This window comes from Crocodylus porosus, unplaced genomic scaffold (genome assembly GCF_001723895.1).
Source record: "Crocodylus porosus isolate Cpor-Errol unplaced genomic scaffold, CroPor_comp1, whole genome shotgun sequence".
Taxonomy (NCBI): Eukaryota; Metazoa; Chordata; order Crocodylia; family Crocodylidae; genus Crocodylus; species Crocodylus porosus.
Window position 1 is genome coordinate 4,085,919 of NW_017728943.1, and position 12,334 is coordinate 4,098,252.

The 12,334-nt window shown below is 42.8% G+C and overlaps 1 protein-coding gene across 9 annotated transcripts in view; it reads right to left on the reverse strand.

Moving 5' to 3' along the window:
• Window positions 1–12,334, reverse strand: part of TANC2 (tetratricopeptide repeat, ankyrin repeat and coiled-coil containing 2) — a 654,191-nt gene that overhangs the window by 365,232 nt on the left and 276,625 nt on the right. The window contains exon 1 of one of the 9 annotated variants that reach the window (XM_019548483.1): window positions 4,840–5,221. The exons of the other annotated variants lie outside the window; for them this stretch is intronic. The gene's annotated coding sequence lies outside the window, so the exon portion shown is untranslated. Of the gene's footprint in view, window positions 1–4,839; window positions 5,222–12,334 lie in introns of those variants that run through there. 9 annotated transcript variants of the gene reach the window in all.

Sequence of the window (12,334 nt, forward strand, 5' to 3'; positions counted from 1 at the left end):
TATGTCAGGGCTGGTGACAGCTAGGAGGAGGGCGAGTTCCTCCTGCTTCTTCCCCATACTTCGAGCATTCGTGTAGAGGCATTTGAGTATCTCAGCCTGTCTGGCTGCTCCTGCCAGTCCGCCCCACAACAAACACCAGAGGAGCTGGACAGAGCAGTTGGGGTCACAATGGAGACCGGCCCAAAAGCCTCACGGGCAGAGTGAGCTTGGCTTAGTGGAGAGGATGGGGATGCAGGCAGGCTGGGAGCAATGTTTGGGAGTGGGACAGGAAGGCAAGGCCAGGGCCAGGAACATGGGGTAGAGAGAGCATGAGGTCAGGGCCCAAGGCAGAGCTGCAATCTGCTCCCCGCATGTCCGTGCCCACAGAACCAGCACCCATCACAGGGAGATGTGGGGAACAGATTGTGGCTCTGCCCCTGGTGCAGGGTGGATGGGCCTGGAGCTGGATAGGATCAACTGTGGTCCCCCTGCCATACCAGCCTACAACAGCTCAGCAAAACTCCTTAAGTGGCCTTCCAGCCCTAAAAATTGCCCACTCCTGCTCTATTTCCTTACATAGCACTTAGCCAGGAATTAATGCTGATAGCTGACATTCTGAAGTATACTGGACCAAACAGATCCCTACACAACTCAATTAATGTGGGAATGGGTATAAAAGGAATACCTTTCATCAACTGTATGAATGTCCTACAGAAAAAAAAAAGTGCAAAGTACGTAGAAACGTAGTAATGTGCCAATGCAACCTTAACGATAACTCTTTGCATGCCTAACTTGTGCTCTGAACAAACCAAGACTTCCTATGGAAATAAAGGGTATGGAATCAGGTAACTGTACTGCAATGCATACACACAGGCCAAGTACAGACAGTCATAAAGCCTGAGGCAGAATTGATTCAAACTAGGCAGCTTCCTCTAAGCGGTGTAGGTTGCACGGGTAACCAACTGAACTGACATTTAGTTTTCAACTGAGAAAGGCAGAGGGAGCTCTGCACTGACCCAGCCCAGTAGTCAGCACGCTTCCTCCCACCCCAGCCCAGGGTCCCCTAGCCTCAAGCAGCCCCAGGGAGCTTCCTCACAATAGCAAAGATATCTGCCACTTGAGTGCAGGACTCCCTATGCCTGCTGCCACCAGAAGCAGAACATTATTGCAGGGTAAGAAAATGGGCCCCTGATTCTGTGTGCGGGATTCATGGGTTGAACTGACACTGAGTAAGCGGGGACCTAGCTCCCGAGCGGTCTCAATATACTACACCCTGGTGCTGTGGTGGAAACCGCTGTTTAGTATGTTAGTTTTTGATGATTATCTCGACACAGTCCAAAAAACAGCTACAGCGAAGAAAGGACAACTTTCCACAGTTTGTCACTCCAGAAAACATGACTGAAATTTCATGGGTCAAAGAGACACAATGGAGGTGTTTGAGAGTCTCAACCCCCGCCAAAAACAAAAGGTCCAAAGAATCTTTTGTAACAAAAAGTCCTAGGCATCCTTTAAATATAGAAGTTGCTACCAGCCCCCCAACTATAAACGTTATTATTACTGATCGTAAAAGAGTGAACGATTCTGAAAATGATAATTCTGCAGGCCTGGAGGCGAAAGGAAAGGGAAAAATGCCCATCAATGTTTTGTAAGACACAAACAGAGACCAGGGCATATTAGTTCTCCCAGTGTTATTTGACACACGGTGTATCATACATCTTTAGAAAAACCAATTTTAGCCCTGTGGGTGTATGCTGCATATGTTAAAAAACACCATTAAGGAACCTCAATAAATGTGTGTCCTTGAAGGACAGAAATTGAACATAACTGAAAGGTCAAGCGCAGACATTAAAGTTTGAAAAAAACAACACTTTAATATTTTATTATAGGCTAGGAAAAAGCAACAGCCTCAGACTGCAAGAAGATCTATCACACAGTATAATACTGAACCGCGGAGGTTAAGGTGCTGGGCTACATATCCAGGAACATGAGCGTGAGCTTCGCTTTAGACTCAAATTGAAGACTGCCCCTGGTTGACCAACCTACAAATGGGTACTTGTTCATCTGAGATGAGGAGGCAGAGACAGCTGAATGCAATGCTAGCCAAATCATTCCCTTGTGTTATTGGCTGCAGAAGCTGGAACAGTGTAATTATGCTAGCCAGATGGGCCACCTACAACTCTGTACATCATGGTAATGCCATAAGCTGTGATGTGTGGGACCAAAGTGATCTGAGGCAAATGGATACTAAGCACCATGGAAGTTAAACACATTGTTGGAAAAGTCACTGGACAAACAGAACTCCAATGCTCTAATAAGGGTGGACAAAAAAATCCCACAGGCTCAGTCTCTGATATGGAGGAAGGAAAGGAATGGAAACAACAAATGAAGTAGTCTGAAATGCAACAAGCATTTTATAAGCAAAGTTTACTGTGACGCCTTCCCTCCCTCCTTAAGGAATAGAGTGAGGAAGGGTAGAGAGTATTTTCAAGGAGTCACTAAGAGCAGAGGTGCAACGTTGTATTACAGAAGAAAACTAATGGCCTAAATTAACCACGCTCCATGCTATGGCTCTCAGCTCCACCTTCTCATGTTTCAGTTGAGTCCAGGAATTCAAACTGCCTCACAACAAAAGTATGATTGCTACATAGTCTTCTCTGTTGTTCATCAATACCTAGGTATGTCAAAGTATCTCAAAGTGAAATAATGGCAAATTTTAAGTCTTAAATCAGTGAAAACCAAAGGAATAAAATCTTTTATACTATGTGATCTGTATTATGTCCAATTTTGTATCTTTGGGGTTTTCCTCCTCCTTAACACTAAAAAAATCAGATCAAATCAAATCTGGTATCAGGCTTTTCAGGAATTGCGTGTGTAGTTACATATTACCCCATATGCTGGCATTCTGAATGGTTACACGGTATAAATGCAAAATCCTGGCAAAGGGCACACTGCAAAGGTTCAAAGAACATCCTGGGCAGTTAATCTTACTTTGCAAACACCCACAGAAATCATACAGGATTTTGCACCATTCTCTGTGATGGTCCCTAGTCTCTAAATGTGGAAGACAGCTATGAATTAAAATTGGTACCCACATACAAAGACATGAACAGAACCTTTAGTTTGTAAGCAGCACTTTGGACCAGCATGTACTGAAGAAGATTATTTCAAATGATAAACAAATGCCACCTCCATTGTTTCTTTGCTTTTTAAAATAAAATCTTCATCCATGTTGTGAATTGCTGGATTAATATCTAAAATCATCAAAAATGTTACTGGTTTGGCAGCTATCTAATTAAATAAAAACTGACTTGACTTTAGTAATTAGCTAAAAATATATGTAGTAGTTAGCTATAGAAATGGTATGATTCATTTCAGACTGGTGCAAAACCAAACAGGCTGTTTATAAATTGCAAAATGGAGATATGCAGAAACGCTAACATAAATATGTATGTCCTTATACAAGCATGCTCATCAACACACACATGCACCTACTTCTATAAACAGAATCGTTATCTGTAGTGTTACACATCTGTCAAAACACATCAGGAATCACTCACAGAAATGAATGAAGCATTCAACAATAAACAGTAAGAAATAAAGCAATACAGTATAAAAATTCTAACATAAATCTGTAAATAAAAGATCATGTTCCTTCTCAACAGCTTTCATTCTTGGAAACAATTTGAAATTAGAAACAGCAAATTCAACCCTGGAATATGAGCTAAAACTCAGGAATACAGCTAAAATGCTTCTATCAAAACCCAAATGACTTTTTTTTTTTCAAATAACAAATCATAGTTCAAATCTCCTCATCTGACAAAAACAAGCTTGCTACTTATATTCAGCCCCAGGATAACCATGGCTTGAAACTAGCAGAGAAAATGAAAGAGGAAGGAAAATAGGCCCAGAAAATATATTTGTGAAAAAATAAATCTAAGGGTGGACTTTTCAGAAAATTCAATCCATGTCATTCCTGTAGTTTAGCAATGCAAGAAAGAGACAGCCTCCAATCCAACATCTACTCCCACACAAAAATAAGAATTAAGGCAATCACGGGTAAAGAAACAAAAGCTTTCCCACACCAATTAGAAAAATGAAAAAAGTGCATTAGTTATTCTATCCCAGTCACATATAATATTTGAATAGGGCAATTTTCTAACATAATGATACATTTTAACCAGGAACCCTTCATAAATTGTGTGTGACATGGATATTGGGTCCCTAAATGGCATTTTCTGGGGGGGGGGGGGGGGGGGGTTATTTTTTCAAATTGCTGTTGAGTATTCCCATTTTTCCCAGTAGCACTGACTTGCAATTCTAATTTTCTTTTGAGGAACAAATACCTTTGAATGAAAGACCCGCCTCTCCCCCAGGTCTAAATTTAATTCTAAATTAAATTTTAATTATAAATTAAATCTGATGTGGGAAACGTTCATAATACAAAGCAAAAATCCTATTTTGGTACCATGTTCTAGGATAAATAACATCACCTTCAATGCCCCTAATATTTTTTAAAGCAGCTACATATAAATCTCCCATATAATGAAAATACATACTAGAACACTGACTTTTGTCCTTGCATCATATTTTGTATAAATATTCTGCACTCTTGCCAGAGGAAAAAAAAATCACATATTATATAAGAATTGTAACAGGCAAGAAAATGACTAAGAACTAAAGCAGAATATTTTGGATTCACAGTGGCAGTCTCCTAATGGCTTCCCTGTAAACTACAAGTGTCAGAATCCCTTAGCCTGCATTGATTTTTTTTCTGTAGAGTTTAAAGTAGGCCTAAAAAAGACTAATGCAATTTAAATCAGAGTCCATGCAAGACATAAACAGTCCACTGCACATACTCACAAGGTTTTGTTTTCTCTCCCCGTCAGTCGATAGAATAAAATCTTTGTACCAATAAGTCGAAAACCCTCTTAATTCATAGGCAACACTGCCATGAGAACAGCACTTCAGTAAAGATCCTCTTCTGGTCCACACCTCTCACTGATCCCCCTAGAGCTAGCTCCATATTGCTGCTCAGAGCGTCAGTGTGATGTTACAGGTGACACCTCCTGCAGCTGATGTCAGGATTGGTCCCAAAAGCACAACAGAGATCTCCCTAAGGTGCCTGCTGTCCCTACCAAACATCACTTCTGCTTCTTCTATGTCTCCCAGGGAGCAGACTCAAGGCTGATTTCAGAAAAGCTAACACAGACACTGAGCTCTCTCTTCATTACATCTGTCAGCATTAAACAGCTTCTCTTTCCAGAGTGCCGCAGAAAATGTAGGCTGGATGCCCCCCCTTGGGGAAAAAAATGAAGTATTTTTACACAGTTTCTCTCTATGGCGCAGTTCAATTTGCTCTTCTGTTAGAGCAAATTGCTGAAGGAGTAGGTAAATAATGGCGCAGTATACCAAAGTGAATGATTCACTGATGTTCTCCTTAACATTCAGGAGTAACACGAAAGGCTAGCAATGCAGCCCAGGTCCAGAGCTGATGAATGGTGCAGTGCTGTTGTTGTCATGGCAACTAAGAGGAAAAAAGCAGTACCATATAAGGAGTTGTGACATGGATTCCGGGAACAATTTATACTAAAAAGCTGTAAACCCTCTATGCTTTAAAGCTGCAGCATCCTCTCTCACAGATTTGTGTACAGCTTTCATTGTTCAGACTTGAGCAGTCATAACAAATCGTCACATGCATAATCACATCAATTGAAAATACATTTCTATTGGGAACGCCACACCAAAACACAGCGTAACTTAACGTGCTTTGCTGTTATTTCAAAGACTCAGTTTGAAACGATTAAGCAAAGGGACTGAAAACACATTTGGGGGCCTGTTGATCACAAAACAGAGCACAGAATGAGACCCTCAGATGTTACCAGTGGTCTCGCACTGGGAGCAAACACTGCTTTCAGGAAGCAGACAGCGGATGAACCAAATGGCAGCACCATCCCCTGGCTGACTGACAGAGCAGCACTGGCACTGGTTAGAGATTCAGCCACTCCTCCCAGACAGAAAAGATCCTGAGGATAACCTGCAATTCAGTCACTGCTATGCAATGAAGCCTGGCAGCACCATAAAGAACCATAAGGTGGGTTCCCATAAGACACTGACAATACAGTGAAAGCCAACCCTTGTATATCGTTATAATAAGAAGCTGTGCCCACAAAAAGGGTGTACGCTGCATACTCTAAAAACGAAAACCTTCTCAAGCACTATTAATACAAAAAAAATTCCTTTCGCATTTATACTTGTCCTCAAATATGCAAATACCATAGCTACAAAACAAGCGAACAATGATTTTGTCAGAATTGCATGTCTTTGATAATTATTCTCAGGTGTGTTGGGGGAGGGGGAAACTGCACAGCTATAATTAAAAAAATCTAGCGTTGGCATTATTAATCCTGTTATACCTTACTGGCCGCTAACTTGTGATCTCAGTTGCTCCTGCAATACAACACAAGATGAGATTCTAGCCTACCCAGGGATCCGTATTATAAATAAATGTAGTTTAGGCCTAGACCTTACAGTTGATAAACAGCAAATGAAAATGCTATCATCTTAGGGGAATTTCTGTGCTCTCATTCCCATACATATCTACCCTCCTTTCCCTGCTCCCCACCAAAAATTCTGATGAAAGTGGTATCCCCAAAATCAAAAAAACCTCAGGAATATTTATGATTCCAGATAACATTAAACTGGTATTTAAGGTCACGTTCTAATTATTTTGTTCCTTCATGGTATTATTGAAGGTCAAAATTAATCCTTAATTTAGGGATAACTGCACTCTATTTCTAAAGTGCTTTCCCAAATATGATATGTATTCCCAACATGAACTGAAACGCAATGCTGGTTTTATCTGACAGATTACTGAGGGTTTTTTTCTTAAATAGACATACATAAGAGCACTAACCAAGAAAATCATAATGCTGCTGCATTACACTTCTGGTTATTTGAAGAAATATACTATTATCTGCAGGGAGAAAATTAGGAAGGTCAAAACATGTTTTCTTTTGAGATGCAACTGGCAAGGGATATTAAAGGCAATAAAAAGGGATTCTACAAGTACATCAAAAGGAAGACCAAAGAAACTTTAGGTCCCTTATGCAATTCAAAAGGCAATCTAGTGATCGATGATGTAGTGTAGGCTGAAGTATTAAGTGTTTTTTTTTTTTACTTCAGGCTTCACATATAGGGTCAGCTACCAGATAACAAGCACAGTTGGTACCGGTAGCAAAGACAAGGAGGAAGACATACAGCCTAAAGTAGTGAAAGAACAGGTGAGGGATTACTTAGAGAAGTTAGATGCTGTTAAGTCAGCAGGACTGGATGGGATGCACCCTGGGATCCTAACAGAATTGGCTGAGGTAATTTCAGAGCCATTGACTATCCTATCCTCTTTGAGGATTCATGAAGGTCAGGTGAGGTCCTGAATGACTGGAAAAGGACAAATATAACGCCCATTTTTAAGAAAAGGAAGGAGGATCTATGGAATCCTCAGACCAGACAGCCTCAGGCCAGATAGCCTGACAGCAATACCTGAAAAGATCATAAAGCAGATCCTGAAGGTATCCATTTTGAAGCAAGTAGAGGAAACTATTTTGAAACAGCTATAAAAGGGAACAGCCAGCACAGATTCACCAAGAGCAAGTCAATCTGAATAACCTGATTTCCTTTCATGATATGGTGACAGGTCCTTTTAAAGGTCTTCAGTAAGGCTTTTGACACTCTCCCACCACATTCTTATCAACAAGCTAAGCTCATTAATAAGCTATGGAAATACAGATGAGATGAGAGTTCCTTAGGGAGGATACATAACTGGTTGGAGCATGGTTGGATCATGCTCAATGAGTAGACATCAATTGCTAAATACCTAATTTGGAAGGAAGTATAAAGTAGGATTCCACCAGGGTCTGTCCTAGGTCCTATATTGCTTAACATTTTCTTTAATAATTTGGATGATGGGATTGAATGCACCATTTGCAAATGTGTGGATAACCCAAACTTGGGGGAAGTTACAGACACTCTGGCAGGGAGGGTTAGGGTGCAGAACGCTTTGGATAGCTTGGAAAAATGGTCTGTAATCAACCAGATGCATGATATGAAGGCATGCAACATTCCAGACTTGGGACAGGAAAACTGCATTGGCGAGGCTACATTATTGCAGAGAAGGACCTGGGTGTTACAGCAGGCCATAAACTGAATATGAGCCAACAGTGTGCTCTTGTTGCAAAAAAGGGTAAGAGTATACTGGGTTGTATTAACAGGAGTGTCATTTGCAAATCAAGAGAAGTGATTCTTTACCTTGAATCAGCATTGGTGAGACCTCACTTGTAGCATTGTGTCCAGATTTGGGCCCCACACTTCAAGAAGGGTGTGGACAGATTGAAAAGAGTCTAGCAGAGAGCAACAACGATGATTAGAGGCTTGGGAAGCAAAACCTATGAGGAAAGACTGAGGTTCTCAGCAGACATTTCACTGAAGACATGATTAATTGGTTAATTAACCGCTGTATAATAACTTAGGTGGCTGGTTCATGTTGTGCCTTAAATTGAACATGTAGCCAGCAACAATCAGCTGATTGTTGCTTCCAGGCTCAGAAGCACACTGGAGCAAAGGGCTCTGATGTACTCCTTTGGCTGGGAAAACCAATCACCAATTAGTGCAATGAGCTTGACACACCGCACACTTGGCTTGCTACTTGCTGGTGCAAGGGGAGCCAGGATCATGACCCTGGGCTCTTCCCCCTGCCATGACAATATGATGAAATTAGGATATGATCCCTGATTCCACAATCACGTCACCTGCTATGCACTAGTAACACGGCAGGAGACACTATTGGGATTGCAGATCAAATCCCATTGCGCCTTTAACTGATTATCTGCTAGGGGCCCAAAAGACCTCATCCTGTTTAATTTGAAGAAGAGAAGACTGAGGGAGGATTTGATAACAGTCTTCAAATATCTAAAGGGCAATTAGAGAGGATGGATGGAGACAGATGATACTCTGTGGCCACAGGGGACAGAATTTAGGAGCAACGTTCTCAAACTGCAGCAGGGGACATTTAGATTGGAGATTAGAAAAAACTTTTTGACTGTGAGGGCCGTCCAGCATTGAAACAGGGTACCTAGAGAAATTGTGGAATCTCCATCACTGAAAATTTCCAAAAACGGCTTAGATAGATGCTTGGCTGGCTGATTTAGTCAAGGATGATACTGCCTTGAGCAGGGGGAAGGACTAGTTAACTATACAAGGTTTCTTCCAGCCCTACTTCCCTATAATCCTAAAATCAGATTTCAATAATTTTTTAAAATTAAGTCAAATGCCCAGATCTGCCTGTGTACTCATGACTATTTTTTAGTACTTCAGTGGCTGCTGACACACTTGACATTTAACAAATGATTAACTGGTTAATCATTCAAATATAATAAAGGGCTTAGTCTGTCTGTCCATAACACAGATTAATGATCCAGTGCACATGCCACTACCGAGATAGGGTTACCATAGATCTGGGTTTCCCCGGACATGTCCCTGGTCTTTTTAAGCCTTCTGATCTCTGTCTGGGTGGACCGTCTGGGATTTCCCTTTGCTTAGCTGCTGGGAGCAGGGGGAAGGCGATCACAGGCAGCAGGGAGCACACACCGACCTGCCTGCAGCTGCAGAGGCACGCAGACCCATGTGGTGCTCCCAGCTGCCTGCAATCACCCTCCCCCTGCTCCCACCCCCAGAATAAAAACAAAGGAGAAACGCAGACATTTGGTCAGGGCAGGGGGAGCGGGGGCTACAGCTGAGACAGGGCAGGAGGGAGGGGAGGGTTGCCTATTCTCCAGCAGGGCAAAGGGGTGGGGAGGGGGGCTTGGAGGGCAGCACAGGGGCCAGTGCCTGCGCTCCAGGGGACTGAGCATCTACAAGATGCTGGGGAGGCAAAGGGGTGGGGAGGAAGGAAAGGGAGGGGAAGGGGCCACAGCTAGGCTGCCTGGTGTGGTGCAGCAGCCTCATCCCAAGCCAGGGGCTGTCACAAGCCTCCCCTCATCTTCACTCAGCCCACGCTGGGGCCAGACATGCTCTGCTGCTGCCTGCATGAATCAATGCCACCACACTCTGGCCAGGTCAGGACGGGAACAGCTAGGGCCCCTTCAGCAGGGTTGCTGGGGGGCAGGGGGCTGCAAGTTGGAAGTGAGGGGCACGGGGGGTGGGGGACTGTGGGTTGAGACTGTGAGGCACTGGGGTGGGGGCGGGGAACTGTGGGGGCACTGGCAGCACCAAGGGGCTGTGGGTCAGGAGTGAGGGGTATCAGCAGGGCTTGGGGGTGGGTGTCTGTGGGCCTAGAGTGAAGGGCACCATCAGGGCCCAGGGGGGCAGGGTACTGCAGTTTGGTGAGTGAGAAGCACTGCCAGGGCTGGGGTCAGTGGATTGGGAGTGAGAAGCAGCAGCAGGGCTGGGGGGGGGGGCTGTGGCTTGGCAGTGAGGGGCAACAGAATGGGCAGGGGCACGGCCACCCTTTGGGGCAGGCCATGTAAACACTCCTTTGAAATCTGTCATTCATGATGGGCATTTGGCTGGTATCTTAAGAAGTGACCTGGCCACATATTCATTCAATTAATGGTTTGATAAAATGAGGAATAATCCATATTTTGTATAATAACTTTGTGGCTGGTTCCTACCATGCCTTTAACTGAACGTGTGGTCAATGCTTCCAGTCCACTTCTGGGTCTGCCACCAAGCATGCAGGGGAACCCCCATGCTCCCGTGGAATGCTCCATTCACCCCACTATCTCAGCATTCACAAGCCGTGCCTGGTACCTCAAGTTACATAGAAAAAACATATAAAGCTGTGTCTATGGCTGAATTGCTGATTCTCTCAATCAGAACTGAATCTTCAGATTCAGCCAAATCAAATCAGGACAGTGATCTGAATCAGCAAATCAAATCACTGTCTCCTGAATCAGGCTGAATCCGAATAGAACACTGCCTGCTTCGCACACCCCTACTGAAGACCCATTATCTCTTTCTCCTTCTAAATCAAAGGCAGTTCCTTAGCTGATGATTTCCATTCTGATAATTTCTGTATAACGTCATGCTTGGTATACCTAAACATGGATACTGTCAGATGAACTCTACCTGACAAATCCTTGGACGTAGAAAGGCAAGGGGGTGATAGCAATGAAGGCACGTAAATATGGTGAAGGGACCATGGCCCAGATTGTCTAGGGGATTTGGTGCCAAACTTCTATTTAGGTATCTCATGATTTATAAAACAGCATTGCTTTCAATAGGAAGTAGGCACCTATATATTTGTGAGGACCAGGGCACAGTCCTTCCAGAGGTCTCACGGTCCTTAAGCTTTCACAGTGGATCTCAGGACTTGTGCAGGGGTGGAGGCCCATGTCTTCTTCTTATTAGAGTAGACAACACTGTGGATAATGTGGTTTAAAGGCCATAATTTTCCTTTTAACTCACTACTGCTTTTTTCTGAGGGAGATTGTGATTTGGCTGAAAGAAATTATTATATTTTAAGTGTCCTTCCTCACAGAGTTGTGTACAGAACTATGATTGTTATAACACCTACAAAAATGTTGCCCCTTGTCAAGCAGTCATTGATGTTAATAAGAATCTTTCAATTTGATTTTAGTGGGATTTGGATAAGGGCCTAATAGAGAATTAAGGGAACACATCAATTAACCCCAGTAACTCTTTACGCCTGAATTGTCACCAGTCACTATGTAGCTGCTGCATTATAATTGTTTGTAATTGTATTAATGCAATAACTTCAATACTATTAAATTGGAAAGCTCCATGGCTCCATGGCAGACAACAGCATTTCAGATTCCAACAGGGACATAACTGTACTTAAATAAATTACATTATATTAGCAATGAAGTTACTATATACATACAAGTAATTGCCTAAAAAATTACAACCTACTTTTTAATTATGCAATACTTAGTGTAATTGCTAACACTTAATATAAAATCTTCTCTTGTAGTCAATGTAAAAATGTCAAGAACTTTCTTTTATAAAGCACTTCAAAATAAAATACCAAGAAGACAGTGTCAAAAAATCAATTTTTTGATCTAGCAGTTCAACATGAACCAATCTTGTTTTCTTCTATAAGTAGATAGTGGCCAGCATAACGAACAGAGGAAAGTATCAGACTTTATTAAGCCCCCTCTGACTAGTTTGTAACAGACCACTAGATCCCCACTCAGCCTTCACTTGTGGAGGCTGAACAGGTTCAGGTCCCGTAGTCTCTCCTCGTAGGGCCTGCCCTGCTGACCCCTGAGCATGTGAGTGGCCCTCCTCTGGACCCTCTCCATGTTGTCCACATCCCTCCTGAAGTGCGGTGCCCAGAACT